The 15,906-nt window shown below is 44.3% G+C and overlaps 1 long non-coding RNA gene across 6 annotated transcripts in view; it reads left to right on the top strand.

Moving 5' to 3' along the window:
- LOC143774355 (uncharacterized) overlaps positions 1–15,906 on the top strand; it is a 308,203-nt gene that overhangs the window by 67,528 nt on the left and 224,769 nt on the right. The window contains exon 3 of one of the 6 annotated variants that reach the window (XR_013215515.1): positions 1,233–1,382. The exons of the other annotated variants lie outside the window; for them this stretch is intronic. This is a non-coding gene — a long non-coding RNA (uncharacterized LOC143774355). The remainder of the gene's footprint in view (positions 1–1,232; positions 1,383–15,906) is intronic. 6 annotated transcript variants of the gene reach the window in all.

Here is a 15,906-nt window from a genome sequence, read left to right as displayed (position 1 = left end):
ATTTATTTTTTTTCTCTTTTAATTTATATTTTAGACTAAGAATAAAGTCATTGAGATGAAGTTAAGTAGATCTATACACACGGCTAACTTCAAGAAGGGCTTATTGGCTGCTCTTCCCTGAAGGCCCCGTCTCACATAGCGAGATCGCTAGCGAGATCGCTGCTGAGTCACAAGTTTTGTGACGCAACAGCGACCTCCATAGCGATCTCGCTATGTGTGACACGTACCAGCGATCAGGCCCCTGCTGCGAGATCGCTGGTCGTGTCGGAATGGCCTGGACCATTTTTTGGTCGTTGAGGCCCCGCTGACATCGCTGAATCGGTGTGTGTGACACCGATCCAGCGATGTCTTCACTGGTAACCAGGGTAAACATCGGGTTACTAAGCGCAGGGCCGCGCTTAGTAACCCGATGTTTACCCTGGTTACCAGCGTAAATGTAAAAAAAACCAAACAATACATACTCGCCTTTCGGTGTCCGTCAGGTCCCTTGCCGTCTGCTTCCTGCTCTCACTGACTGCCGGCCGTACAGTGAGAAGTGAGAGCACAGCAGTGATGTCACCGCTGCGCTCTGCTCTCACTGTACGGCGGCTCAGTCAGAGCAGGAAGCAGACGGCAAGGGACCTGGACACCGAAAGGCGAGTATGTACTGTTTTTTTTTTTTTACATTTACGCTGGTAACCAGGGTAAACATCGGGTTACTAAGCGCGGCCCTGCGCTTAGTAACCCGATGTTTACCCTGGTTACCCGGGTGCTGCAGGGGGACTTCGGCATCGTTGAAGACAGTTTCAACGATGCCGAAGTCGTTCCCCTGATCGTTGGTCGCTGGAGAGAGCTGTCTGTGTGACAGCTCCCCAGCGACTTACCAACGATCACGGCCAGGTCATATCGCTGGTCGTGATCGTTGGTAAATCGCTTAGTGAGACGGGGCCTTGACTCTAAAGGCTAATTTAGGCCCTGGACCTGTGGAGGCCAGGCCTTGTGGCATAGTCCTTCATCACTCTCCTACACAGTCTGCACGAGTGTTTCAGATCATTGTTCTTGTGAAAAGCAAATTATGTCCAAACCCTCGATGGAGTGACATGTCCCTGCAGAATTCTGTGGTTGCCATAATAGTTAAAAAGGTTATCCAACACCATAAAGTATTTAAAAAAAAAAAAACAGTTGCTAAATGTTTGAAAATGGGGGAAGTAGACACAATAAATCCTCTGCTGCTTCTGTTTTAACGTTTCCAGGTCTCCCGACAGTCACTATTCATCGAGCTCCAGTGATATGTCAAAGCTTTGACTTCTGCGGCCACCATGGTCACCTCAGCGGTGTTAATGTGTCTCATCTAAAGGGGTCCAGGAGAAGAGTCAGCGCAGGACCGCCAGGAGATTAGTAATGTAGCTAATGTTATGTCATCGTTTCACTTTATATACTTATATAGCACCATTAATTCACAGCACTATACAGGCATTATCATCCCTGTCCTCGTTGGGGCTCACAGTCAAAATTCTTTATCAGTATGTCTTTGGAGTGTGGGAGGAAATCCACGCAAACACGAGAACAGACAGACTCCTTGGTGGGATTTGAATCCAGGGCCCCAGATCTGCAAAGCAATAATGCTAACCACTGAGCAGTGCTATCCACTGAGCATGATCTAATTTTTGTAAGAAAAATAAATGTAAAGGTTTTTGATAACCTCTCACTGCGTACATTGAGTATTTGCTTGCAGAAATTTCCACAAGATTTCTGCATCTCTACAAATTTGTTGGCAGCAAAAATGCAACGGAAAAAACCTGCATATTAAACACCTTCTTTTTCATGCTTATTTGCCCCGTCCCAGGCTAAAAATACCAGCCCTCTGCTGCCCCAGAAATGGCACTTCCAATTCTGGCACTTAGCCCAGGCTGTTCCCCATTCCTTGGTGCAGTCACATTGGGGTATTGGGATTAGGGGTTGGTGTCACCAGCTGTCCCTGACTCCAAGCCCTAGGTTTAGTAATGAAGAGGTGTCAGCCACACAATCGATGTCGTAAGTCCTACCCCGTCAACAGAGCAGAAAAGAAGCCTCTGCTCTGTAGACGTGATGTTAGCAAACTTCTGAATCCTCGGCAGAAGCGATCTGTGCCAAACTGTGCCGGAGAAGAACTGCGCCATGCACAACATGCAGATAAGTTGCAATTACCTGCCTGTTAGTGCTTAGGTACATTTTTGTTTTCTGTAAAGTCTCGAATATCCCCTTTAATACATGGACTTCCGTCCAGTCAAGAAGAATCTAATGGCCACCTCACCCTGCCCGTCACCTCCTCTGCCTCACACTGTCCTCTGCAGCCTCCTCACCTTGCCGGCTTCCTTAGCAGTCTCCCCTCAGCAACTTGCCCTCAGCAGTTTCCTCAGCAGCCTGCCTTCAGAAGCCCCCCAGCCTGCCATCAGGAGCCTTTCCTCCCCAACCTGCCCTTAGCAGCCTTCACTCAGCAATCTGCCCTCAGCAGCCTCCCCTCAGCAACATGACCTCAGCCGCAACCCCTCAGAAGCCCCCCAGCCTGCCATTAGCAGCCTTGCCTCCCCTGAGCAACCTGCCCTCAGCCGCATCCCCTCATCAACCTGCACTCAGCAGCGTGCTCACACTGCCCACCCACTGCTTCCTCACACTGTCCGCCCACCGCTTCCTCACACTGTCCGCCCACCTCTTCCTCACTCTGTCCGCCCACCTCTTCCTCACTCTGTCCGCCCACCTCTTCCTCACTCTGTCCGCCCACCTCTTCCTCACTCTGTCCGCCCACCTCTTCCTCACTCTGTCCGCCCACCTCTTCCTCACTCTGTCCGCCCACCTCTTCCTCACTCTGTCCGCCCACCTCTTCCTCACTCTGTCCGCCCACCTCTTCCTCACTCTGTCCGCCCACCTCTTCCTCACACTGTCCACCCACCTCTTCTTAACACTGTCCACCCACCTCTTCTTAACACTGTCCACCCACCTCTTCTTAACACTGTCCACCCACCTCTTCTTAACACTTTCCACCTGCCTTTTCCTCACACTGTCCACTTGCCTCTTCCTCACGCTGTCCACTTGCCTCTTCCTCACACTGTCTGCAGCAGCCTCCGGTGGTGCCTGTCTCCCATGCTGCTTGGTGTTTGGAATCAAAATGGGCACGTGTGTCACATGAGCGTGCTGGCTGTGGCTTAAAGGTACAGCACCCAATTCCAGCTGCCAGGTGCATTAACAACACTGAAGCTGTATCTTTAAATCACCGTAGTTGTTATGCACCTGGCATGGTGGCCCTGATTACTGGGGCCCAGTGAGCATTAGCAAAGAGTGGGGACCTGGGCTACCAGCATGTCTGGGCCTTCCCTCTTTGCTTCTGATCACTACAGTAGTATGGGCAATAATACCCTAATGGCGGCTCTGCTGGTGGCGATCAGTCAGAGGAACCCATACACATTACACTCCCATCGATTTTGTCTGGTTTGGCCAATCTGTGTGTATGGGTGTCTTATCTACTATGTAAAGGTGATGTGCACATGATGCTTTAGATGTCTGCGAAGCCAACAACTTAGTCATGTGGAACACTCTTCAGGATACCCGGCAACGTTTGTCCCAAAATGATTTTCTCTGCTTTTCTGTTTATCCAACAATTTTTGGTTGACCTTTTTTAAAAAAAATTAAATTGTATTCAGTAAACTGAAGTACGGAACGCTGAATTGTTTTAACAGCTTATCGTCTCTGGAAACTTTAAGAGAAAATAATCTAAAATGACAAAACATGTGCAGCAGTTGCCGTGCATATATTAATTCTTATTAGCAGTTAATAAGCGTTTTTTTTTTCAAGCAACTTACAAGTGGAATCACCAGAAAAAAACTTGTGTTCACATACCCCTAGTCTGACCATTTGGGGGCGTGACCTCTTAAAGTACCTAGGACAGCATGAAGGCCAAATACGGCCCTGTCGGCGGTACATCCTCCTGTGTAAAGTTCAACCAAAAAGTTTATTTTATGGAGTGCTGGATTTTCTGAAAACGTTAACTTATAAATGGACACTTGGATCTCTATTTTCCTGGTATACATTTACAAACCTATGATCTGCAGAGACATGACAATCAGTTTAATTGGTAGCTTTCTGCCTATGCCCAGTGTACACAAAAGCTGCCAAACAGCAATGTGGGCTGGGTTATAAAGAGCTTGGCTACTGGGGGTTGTGGAGACCCCGGAGAACATGATTCGGGTCAGTTCGATCACCGTTATTCACGAATAACAGCGACCACAAAAAAAAATCAGATTTAGCATTTAATTTCTCTCCTCTGATGTGATCTAGCACATCAGAGGAGAGAGAAATGGGGTTCCCCTAGTCCCCCCCCCCCGGTACCTCCGGAGTTTCTGGACCCTCCTGCATACCCCTGGCCGCCAGCATCTTCCGAGAAGAAAATGGCGGGCGCATGCACAGTGCGCCCGCTGAGATCTGCTGGCCGGCAACAATAGGAAATGTTTCCTATTGGTTCATTTTGATCACTGTGATAGACCCTATCACAGTGATCAAAATAAAAAAAATAGTAAATCAAACCTCCCCTTTATTACCCTCTTAGTTAGGTAAAAATAATAAAAAAATGTATTTATTTCCATTAGGGTTAGGGTTGGGATAGGGTTAGGGTTGGGCTAGGGCTAGGGTAGGGTTGGGGCTAAGTTTAAGGTTGGGGCTAGGGTTGGGGTTAGGGTTGTGGTTGGGATTACAGCTAGAGTTGAGATTAGGGTTAGGGCTGTGTTAGGATTAGGGTTGGAGTTAGAATTGGGGGTTTCCACTGTTTAGGCACATCGGGGGGCTCCAAACATGACATGGCGCCCACCATTGATTCCAGCTACTTTTCCATTCAAAAAGTCAAACGGTGCTCCCTTCATTCTGAGCCCTACCATGGGCCCAAACAGTGGTTTTCCCCCACATACGGGGTATTGGCATACTCAGGATATATTCCACAACAAATTTTGTGGTTCATTTTCTCCTGATAGACTTGTGAAAATAAAAAAGTTTGGTTCCAAAATAAATTTTTGGTGATAAAACTAAAATGTTAATTTTTTTCCTTCCACATTGCTTTAGTTCTCATAAAGCACCTGAGGGGTTAATAAACTTCTTGAATGTGGTTTTGAGCACCTTGAGGGGTGCAGTTTTTCTAGAATGGTGTCACTTTGGGGTATTTTCTGTTATATTTACCTCTCAAACTCACTTCAAATGTGAGGTGGTCCCTAAAAAAAGTGGTTTTTGTTAATTTTGTTGGAAAAATTAGAAATCACTGGTCAACCTTTAACCCTTATTACTTCCTAACAAAAAAAAATTGTTTCCAAAGTTGTGCTAAAGTAGACATGTGGGAAATGTTATTTATTAACTATTTTGGGTGACATATCTCTGATTTAAATGTACAAAAATTAAAAGTTTGAAAATTGCAAAATTTTCAAAATATTTGCCAAATTTCCTTTTTTTCATAAATAAATGCAAGTTATATAGAAGAAGTGTTACCACTAACATGAAGTACAATATGTCACGAAAAAACATTCTCAGAATCAGTGGGATACGTTGAAGCGTTCCAGAGTTATAACCTCATGAAGTGACAGTGGTCAGAATTGTAAAAATCGGCCTGGTCATTAAGTACCAAGTTGGCTCTGTCACTAAGGGGTTAATAAAGCAAGTGACACATAATTGGAATCAGGGTCTCTGCCCTTGCATCACGCTGCTCTCAAATGGGAAAGACAGTTCTTTGATACTCTAAGGCTGCTGCTGGCGGGTCGGATCGGAGCGTTCAGCTGCATAGAAATATCTGCAGCTGAACACTCTGGACCTGAGTGCTGGCGGCAGTGCTGGGTATTAAGGCGAGAAACTCGCGCAAATTTCTCGCATTGCAGTTGCAAGTGTGACCCCGGCCTTATCTAGGTTTCTTGAAGTTTATTTTGCCAACTTTTGTTAAGCAGAGGGTATTCGTACATAGCTCTTTTCTCCAGTGTCCCATAGCAGTCACATACTTTGCTTATGGCCAGTGTCACACTTAACATATAGAAAATCGGTCAGAGTCCGAGAGTCGCACGAGTGTAATACGAGCGTCATGCGAGTACAATCCGATTTCTCACACCTAGCATCCAATTTACATCCAATTGCAATTCTATTTTAGGATGAGCTCTTACATACAGCAATTCTCTGTCATTTACACATCGTTTTCAAAGGAAATATTCTTCAAAAAACAGACAGATATATATGTATATACAGTTATATGAAAAAGTTTGGGCACCCCTATTATTCTTAAGCTTAATGGTTTATAAAAATTGTTTTTTTTGCAACAGCTATTTCAGTTTCATATATCTAATAACTGTTGGACACAGTAATGTTTCTGCCTTGAAATGACGTTTATTGTACTAACAGAAAACGTGCAATCTGCATTCAAACAAAATTTGACAGGTGCATAAGTATGGGCACCTCACCAGAAAAGTGACATTATTATTTAGTAGATCCTCCTTTTGCAAAAATAACAGCCTCTAGTCGCTTCCTGTAGCTTTTAATGAGTTCCTGGATCCTGGATGAAGGTATTTTTGACCATTCCTCTTTACAAAACAATTCCAGTTCAGTTAAGTTTGATGGTCGCCGAGCATGGACAGCCCTCTTCAAATGATCCCACAGATGTTCAATGATATTCAGGTCTGGGGACTGGGATGGCCATTCCAGAACAGTGTAATTGTTCCTATGCATGAATGCCTGAGTAGATTTGGCACTGTGTTTTGGATCATTGTCTTGCTGAAAGATCCATCCCCTGCGTAACTTCAACTTTGTCACTGATTCATGAACATTATTGTCAAGAATCTGCTGATACTGAGAGGAATCCATGCGTCCCTCAACTTTAACAAGATTCCCGGTGCCGGCATTGGCCACACAGCCCCAAAGCATGACGGAACCTCCACCAAATTTTACTGTGGGTAGCAAGTGTTTTTCTTGGAATGCTGTGTTTTTTGGCCGCCATGCATAACGCCTTTTTCTATGACCAAACAACTCAATCTTGGTTTCATCAGTCCACAGGACCTTCTTCCAAAAAGAAATTGACTTCTCCAAATGTGCTTTTGCATACCTCAGCCGACTCTGTTTGTGGCGTGCTTGCAGAAACAGCTTCTTTCGCATCACTCTCACGTACAGCTTCTCCTTGTGCAAAGTGCGTTGTATAGTTGACCGATGCACAGTGATACGATCTGCTGCAAGTTGATGCTGCAGCTCTCTGGAGGTGGTCTGAGGATTGTCCTTGACTGATTTCACCATTCGTCTTCTCTGCCTTTCTGATGTTTTTTCTTGGCCTGCCACTTCTGGCCTTAACAAGAACTGTACCTGTGTTCTTCCATTTCCTTACTATGTTCCTCACAGTGGAAATTGACAGGTTAAATCTCTGAGACAGCTTTTTCTATCCTTCCCCTGAACAACTATGTTGAATAATCTTTGTTTTCAGATCATTTCACAGTTGTTTTTAGGAGCCCATGATGCCACTCTTCAGAGGAGATTCAAACAGGTGAACAACTTGCAAGTGGCCACTTTAAGTAGCTTTTCTCATGATTGCATACACCTTGCTATGAAGTTCAAAGCTCAATGAGGTTACAAAACCAAAAAAAGTGCCTTAGTAAGTCAGTAAAAAGTAGGTAGGAGTATTTAAAACATGAAAGTGATAAGGGTGCCCATACTTATGCACCGGTCAAATTTTGTTTGAATGCAGATTGCGCATTTTCTGTTAGTACAATAAACCTCATTTCAAGGCAGAAACATTACTATGACTAACAGTTATTAGATATATGAAACTGAAATAGCTGTTGCAAAAAAAACCAATTTTTATAAACCATTAAGCTTAAGATTAATGGGGGTGCCCAAACTTTTTCATATAACTGTATATCTATATATATAATTGTCTAAGGGTTTTTCTGTCTGTCTGTCCTGGAAATCCCGCGTCTCTGATTGGTCGAGGCCGCCAGGCCTCGACCAATCAGCAACGGGAACAGCATGGCGACGATGATGTCATAAAGGTTGCCTCGACCAATCAGCGATGGGCACAGTCTGCCGCGAATTCGCCTCGACCAATCAGCGACGGGCACAGTATCGACGTAGATGTCATAATGGTTGCCATGGCAACGATGATGTCATAAAGGTTGCCTCGACCAATCAGTGACGGGCACAGTCTGCCGCGAATTCTGGAATCATCATTGTCCATATACTACGGGGACATGCATATTCTAGAATACCCGATGCATTAGAATCGGGCCACAGTCTAGTATATATATATATATATATATACACACATATATACACACACACACACACACACACACACACACACACACACACACACACACACACACACACACACACACACACTGCTCAAAAAAATAAAGGGAACACTTAATCAACAATCTAACTCCAAGTAAATCAAACTTCTGTGAAATCAAACTGTCCACTTAGGAAGCAACACTGTTTGACAATCAATTTCACATGCTGTTGTGCAAATGGAATAGACAACAGATGGAAATTATTGGCAATTATCAAGACCCCCTCAATAAAGGAGTGGTTCTGCAGGTGGGGACCACAGACCACATCTCAGTACCAATGCTTTCTGGCTGATGTTTTGATCACTTTTGAATGTTGGTTGTGCTTTCACACTCGTGGTAGCATGAGACGGACTCTACAACCCACACAAGTGGCTCAGGTAGTGCAGCTCATCCAGGATGGCACAGTGGCAAGAAGGTTTGCTGTGCCTGTCAACGTAGTGTCCAGAGGCTGGAGGCGCTACCAGGAGACAGGACAGTACACCAGGAGATGTGGAGGGGGCCGGAGGAGGGCAACAACCCAGCAGCAGGACCGCTACCTCAGCCTTTGTGCAAGGAGGAGCACTGCCAGAGCCCTGCAAAATGACCTCCAGCAGACCACAAATGTGCATGTGTCTGCACAAACGGTTGGAAAACGACTTCATGAGGTTGGTCTGAGTGCCCGACATCCACAGATGGGGGTTGTGCTCACAGCCCAACACCGTGCAGCACGCTTGGCATTTGCCACAGAAAACCAGGATTGGCAAATTCGCCACTGGCACCCTGTGCTCTTCACAGATGAAAGCAGGTTCACACTGAGCACATGTGACAGACGTGACAGAGTCTGGAGACACCGTGGAGAACGATCTGCTGCCTACATCCTTCAGCATGATCGGTTTGGCAGTGGGTCAGTAATGGTGTGGGGTGACATGTCTTTGGAGGGCCGCACAGCCCTCCATGTGCTCGCCAGAGATAGCCTGACTGCCATTAGGTACCAGGATGAGATCCTCAGACCCCTTGTGAGACCATATACTGGTGCGGTTGGCCCTGGGTTCCTCCTAATGCAGGACAATGCCAGACCTCATGTAGCTGGAGTGTGTCAGCAGTTCCTGCATGATGAAGGCATTGAAGCTATGGACTGGCCCGCCTGTTTCCCAGACCTGAATCCAATAAAGCACATCTGAGACATCATGTCTCGCTCCATCCACCAATGTCACGTTGCACCACAGACTGTCTAGGAGTTGGCGATTGCTTTAGTCCAGGTCTGGGAGCGATTTTTTTCTTGTATTGGTGAATCTTGCCCGAGTCTCGGTGACAATCGCAGCATGCTGAGATTTTACACGCACGCTGAATACGGCTGAGAAAATAAACGGTGATGTGAGCTGCCCCATAGATTAACACTGGGCCGAGTGCTATGCGATGTTTTCTTGTACAGCACTCACCCGTAGTCTACGGTAGTGTGACACTGACCTATGTGGTTTTTGCTCCCTTATTCCAGGAGGACCACCCTCTTGTAGGGGTCGTCCAACTCCACAATTTTTTCCTTAATAGGAATGTGTCATCAGAAAATCACACTCGGCTATTTTAGACTCATTTGCCCAAGATTCAGGGTATGTGCACACGCTGCGGATTTTGCTGCGGATCCGCAGCGGATTTGACGCTGCAGATCCGCAGCAGTTTTCCCAAAGTTTACAGTACCATGTAAACCTATGGGAAAAAAAAAACACTGTGCACATGCTGCAGAAAATTCCGCTCAGAAACGCAGCGGATTATTTTCCGCAGCATGTCAATTCTTTGTGCGGATTCCACAGCGGTTTTCAACCAGCACCAATAGGAAAGTGCAGTTGAAAACCCGCAGAGGAATCCGCAGAAGAAACCGCGAGAAAATCCGCAGTGAAAACCGCAGTGGTTTTGCACTGCGGATTATCCAAATCCGCTGCGGAAAAATCCGCAGCAGAATCCGCAACGTGTGCACATACCCTCATAATTTGTGAACTTTTTAAGTCACTTTTTCCTTATCTTCTGGTCTTTGTTGCTGTTTTTTTTTCACCATTTTAACAAATATTGTTTGTGCCAAATGAATATGGCTCAAAATCTCTTTTTTTTACTTTGACTCTTTTTGTGACTTTTTAGCACAAAAAAGTCACACAAAACTTGCACCAAAATAACTGGCATACATAAAATCACTCCAAGGGGAGAGTGGGGTATATTTGTGCCAAACTTTGCAATTTTTTTTTCTTCAAAGTAGCATTTTATGAATCAGATGGCTGGACCATCATTGTAAATACACAACTGTACTTTGTATCTCCCCCCCCCCACCTCATTGTAGATTGTAAGCGCTCACGAGCAGGGTCGTCTTATTTTACTTAAATTATTGTATTATCTTTACTGTTGTTACTTATGACTGTTGTGTATGAACTGTTAAACTGTAACTGCGGAATATGTTGGCGCTATATAAATAAAGATTATTATTATTATAATCAGTCTAAACAAGAAAGAGCAGTAAAAAAAAGGTACAAATTGGTTGATGAATTTGTCGAAAATAAAAAAGTCACTAATTGAGATATATACACGTCATAAAACCAGGGAAAATTCAATGGTGAATCTGGGCCATACATCATGTCCTCTCAGAGAGAGTTTTCAGTAGGCTATCATTAGAGGCAGGATTACAATGACAGATATCGCCTGTATACACAGCTGACAACACAGAATCTACTAATCATAATAGGCGATTATGATCACACCTGTTCCTGCTTTCCTGCTCCCTACCCCTCAACAATGTAATATAAATCATGGGGCCCCATAGCAGAAGTTCTAACTGGGCCTCCCCCAACAAAAAAATAATAATTAATATTCGGCGGGTCACAGAAAAGCATATCACAACTTTGCAGTGTTTCCAAAGTAATTTTCCTTCAACTGAAGCCCTAGATTCCCCTTTTGTTGCATCCATAAAGTATGATGCCAACAAAAGTGCCCCTAAAACACTATGATACCTCCACAGTGAATTCCTACACAATAAGCTTCACATGTCAGCATGATGACTCGGCTGTACCCCACCTTAACTCCCCCGGCAAATTATGGTGACCGCAATACAGTATGATCCCCCAACTGTGACCGCCACACAGCCCTCCATGCAGTACTGCATAAAGGGCCTACATACAGTATAATGGCCCTACACGTCACCAAACTGTATAATGGCTCCCAATAGCCCTCCAAACTGTATAACAGCCCCACCCAGCCCTTCACACAGTATAATGCCCCCCACACAGCCCTCCATAAAGTATAAAGGCTCCCACATAGCCCTCAAAATAGTATAATGGCCCCCATATAGCCCTCCAAATATTATAATAGCTACCACATAGCTACATAGTATATAGTCCATATAGTATAATGGTCCCCATAATCCTCCATATATTACACTACACCCCATAGTCCTCCATATAGTATAATGCACTGTCCATAGTACTCCATATAGTATAGTGCACTGCCCATAGTCCTCCATATAGTACAAAGCACCCCATAGTCTTCCATATAGTATAATGCACCTTGTAGTCCTCCATATAGTATAATGCTCCTCGTAGTCCTCCATATAGTATAATGAACTCCCCATAGTCCTCCATATAGTATAATGCACTCCCCATAATTCACCATATAGTATAATGCACCTCGTAGTCCTCCATATAGTATAATGAACTCCCCATAGTCCTCCATATAGTATAATGCACTCCCCATAGTTCACCATATAGTATAATGCACTCCCCATAGGCCACCACAATTTACTCATCGATTTAAAAATACAATACTCACCTCTCCTCCTCGTTCCCCTGCTGCTCCAGTCTCTGCAGTGAGCGCTCTGAAACACCCACACATCTCGGCAATGAGCGCTATATAGTAACGTCATCACGCCCACTGTGCTGAAAATGTCAGTCGCTGAAGAAGAATGATGGGGGAGGAAGCCTCAGCTGATGCTCTGTTCTCCTTCATTGCTTTCAACTGTAATTGCATCCAGGATGCCTATACAGTTGAACTTGCGATGACGGATGGAGGGGGCCCCAGTGCTCAGGGGCCACTTAGCATCCGCGTGGTCTGCTGTCATTGGCAATATGCCACTGGTCAGAGTCAGTCTAAGTGTAAATGTGGAAAGACATGACTCAGTCTAGGATAGCCCCAGTGGTTCATTGTAAAAACTGCAAGAATTATAATTTTTATACAGAAAAAAAAAACATTTAATAGGATTGTCTTCTTTCAGGAAATGTGGGTTCCCTGATGCTGCTTGGTTTGAAAAGAAACCACTATGCTTTACTCACGGCCATTGTCTGCGGCGCTGACGTCACGTCGCAATTAGTGAGGTCAATGGCTTTGCTAGTGTAGACGGATCTCCCGGCTCAGTCGCACAGCTGCCAATGGCAGGCACTGGGAGTAGTGGCATAGACTCGCCGGTGGATTCAGGGATGATGCGTGTAGTCGGTTTTTCTTTAATGCCTATCTGTGCCTGGGGACTAATATCTCCTGAACGGTGACAACTACTTTAACACAAAACCTGATTAAAACAATAGGTCATTTCCTGAAGACATAGTCCCTTTAATAGGCAAGGATGTGCTAAAATAATTTAAGAAGCCATCACCATGGTTGCTTGATGGTGTCTGCCAGGACAGAAAGAAATGATGACCCGTTCTTTAGTCACCTGACCATGGAGGACTGTGACTGGCTGCAAAAGTCAGATGACGTCCCGTTCGTTAGTCACCTGACCATCGAGGACTGTGACTGGCTGCAAATGTCAGATGACGTCCCGTTCGTTAGTCAGCTGACCATCGAGGACTGTGACTGGCTGCAGCAGTCAGATAACATCCTGTTCTTTAGTCACCTGACCATTGAGGACTGTGAGTGGCTGCAACAGTCAGATAACATCCTGTTCTTTAGTCACCTGACCATCGAGAATTGTGACTGGCTGCAGCAGTCACCTGACCACAGCCTTAAAGGAGGGGAGTATAGCTCCTTTTTTAGGTTAGTACAATCCTTAGGCAGTTGGACATCCCTCTAAAATGTTCCACTCCTTATTCATAAATGGACTTTACCCTTGTGACAGGCTTTATGCATGCAGTACAATCAGTGACATCACAACACATGATGATGACATCATAATAATCGGTCTTTCTCTCACAACAGCCATGTAAAGCAGTTTACTATTTATTTTTTTCTTTTAAAATGCATCAAAACATATTCATTTTTATTTATATTTTTTTATTTATTTTTTTATTCTAAAATCAAACAGGAAAAATGGCAGGATAAAAAGTAAAGTCATTGGACCAGCTTTGCATTTTCAGGGTCAGTTGTATTTTTTTTTGGCCCCCTTTTTTTTTGTTTTATTTAAAGAGATGTCAACAGTAAAATCGTTCATTGACCATTGGTGACTGTGACCCTTTCACGTGTCAGAGAAGCTTGCAAGTCACATTTTATTCATTCCACCTTGCATGGTCCTCTGACAGTGGCCGTGATCAAGTCGATTGAACCTCTTCCCTGAACAGTGGCGAGCTGATATCTACTGAATCAATAAAAATAGAGCCTGTCATCTGAAATAGAATTTGTATAGAAAATCATCCTGAAGCATTGAATAAAGATTTTGTGTAAAGTGCTTCTTGGCCATCGGTAACTTTTGTACAAATAAAGATTTCAAGGGGAAACGTGGTATCGAGGGGGCTTACATCTGAGATGGCCCCAGGTATTGATTCACCCCCTACTCTCCATACTGAGCCCCTCATCTGCCTCCACTTACATCTTTTGTAAGGCTGAAGGTCCCATCATTCCCTAGACCTGGCCTACACCTCTTCTCGGTGGGCACCTTAGTGCTTCGCGACATTGTATAAACTCCACGGATTTTTACCATACTGTAAGACTGCAAGTCTTTTTCGATCCAGATCTTTAAAAAAAAACTCTCAAAAGGTCATATTCATGATTTTTTCCCCATAAATTGTCATCATGCACACAGTGGAAAAACTTATCACATGACCTGTTGAGATTATTCGAATTGACCACAGAAATCCACCTTCTATGGTAACAATATTCACCCGTAGCTGCTTCAATTGGTTATTTCTAATGGAAGAGGGCCAAACCTTATAGTCCTGCAATGCAACCCATTCACTTACTTCCCCCGAGCTGCAAGATGTGGGATTGCAACTTTTCAATCTGCCATGAACACAAGCTCAAATAAATGAATAAATGGAGTCTTGTGACTCCAATCATGAAAAGCATCGAGCGACTTCTGACCCAAAATGTGTCTTCTTTTGTAACATTATTTTTGCATGGTGATTTGACTGTGTTTTCTCCAGTCTTCACAAAAACATCTGCTGAATAAAGTGATTGGTCGATAGGTGGGGCAACATAGGAGCCCCTACATGCATTTCTGTCAATGGTGGGATCAAGCTGTCAATCAGATACAGTAGTCTGCAGGTTATTAGCTCAGAATTATTATTATTATTATTTATTGTTATAGCACCATTTATTCCATGGCGCTTTACAAGTGAGGAGGGGTATACATAATAAAAACAAGTACAATAATCTTGAACAATACAAGTCATAATAGGTACAGTAGGAGAGAGGACCCTGCCCGCGAAGGCTCACAATCTACAAGGGATGGGTGAGGATACAGTAGGTAGAATAAATCAAGGGGTTGCTCACTGTAAAATACAGGTGCTCTGGAAAAAATGTAATGACAGTCTCAAAAGAATCCGGCACACTGAAAGGTTCCAAGCACATATTCAATTTATTGTATTTCAAATTGTTGATATTTCATCTCATATTCAAGCCAATTGGCTTGAATATGAGATGAAATATCAACAATTTGAAATACAATAAATTGAATATTTGCTTGGAACCTTTCAGTGTGCCGGATTCTTTTGAGACTGCAGGTTATTAGCGTCATTAGTACTACTTAATTTGGAATGAAAGAGGTTTTGGGGTCTTCGCACTAATTTTTAGGGTATGTGCATAGGTTGCGGATTCATGTGCAGATGTTTCCGCTCAGATTCAGAAAAATCCACAGGTAAAACAGGTAAACTGACAAGAGTGGCATTAGTGTGGGGAAAAAGGGAGAACAGCGGCACGTTCCTTCTAACTCGTACACCACTAAGTGTAAAACAGCCGATTGTGACCAAGAATTGGACCTGCACTTAGGTGATATTCGGAAGACACCCAGAGAAGTCAGGCATTTTCCTACAGATTTTTAGTTGTCCCGTTAATAACTTACCATTACTGGATAGATTAAGATGATTTTTTTTTCCTCTTTATACTGTGCTTGATCCTGTTCACATCACTTATGAGTCTCCCATTAGGAGTATTCATGGGAGGATATCCTCTATCATATAGGCTGCAGATGGCTGGTATACCCACATAACAGCTCAACACTTGGTGTACGCGCAGGGGGCTTTCCTACACATGTGCAGAACATGCCCTATACACAGAGACCCTCAGAAAATGCTATTTACCTGCAGAAATAGTGCAGCTGCACTGCAGAGCGAGCTGTCAGTCAGAGTGGCAGGGTGTAGTGAGCCGTGACGGCGGCCGCTCCGTGCACGCCCCTATGACTGACAGTCAGTGGCTTCCCCCAGGAAAAAGTTTATTTTTTTCC

Source organism: Ranitomeya variabilis, chromosome 5 (genome assembly GCF_051348905.1).
Source record: "Ranitomeya variabilis isolate aRanVar5 chromosome 5, aRanVar5.hap1, whole genome shotgun sequence".
Taxonomy (NCBI): domain Eukaryota; kingdom Metazoa; phylum Chordata; class Amphibia; order Anura; family Dendrobatidae; genus Ranitomeya; species Ranitomeya variabilis.
The sequence above is the reverse complement of the archived record's forward strand: the minus strand, read 5'-3'. Positions and strand labels throughout refer to the sequence as shown.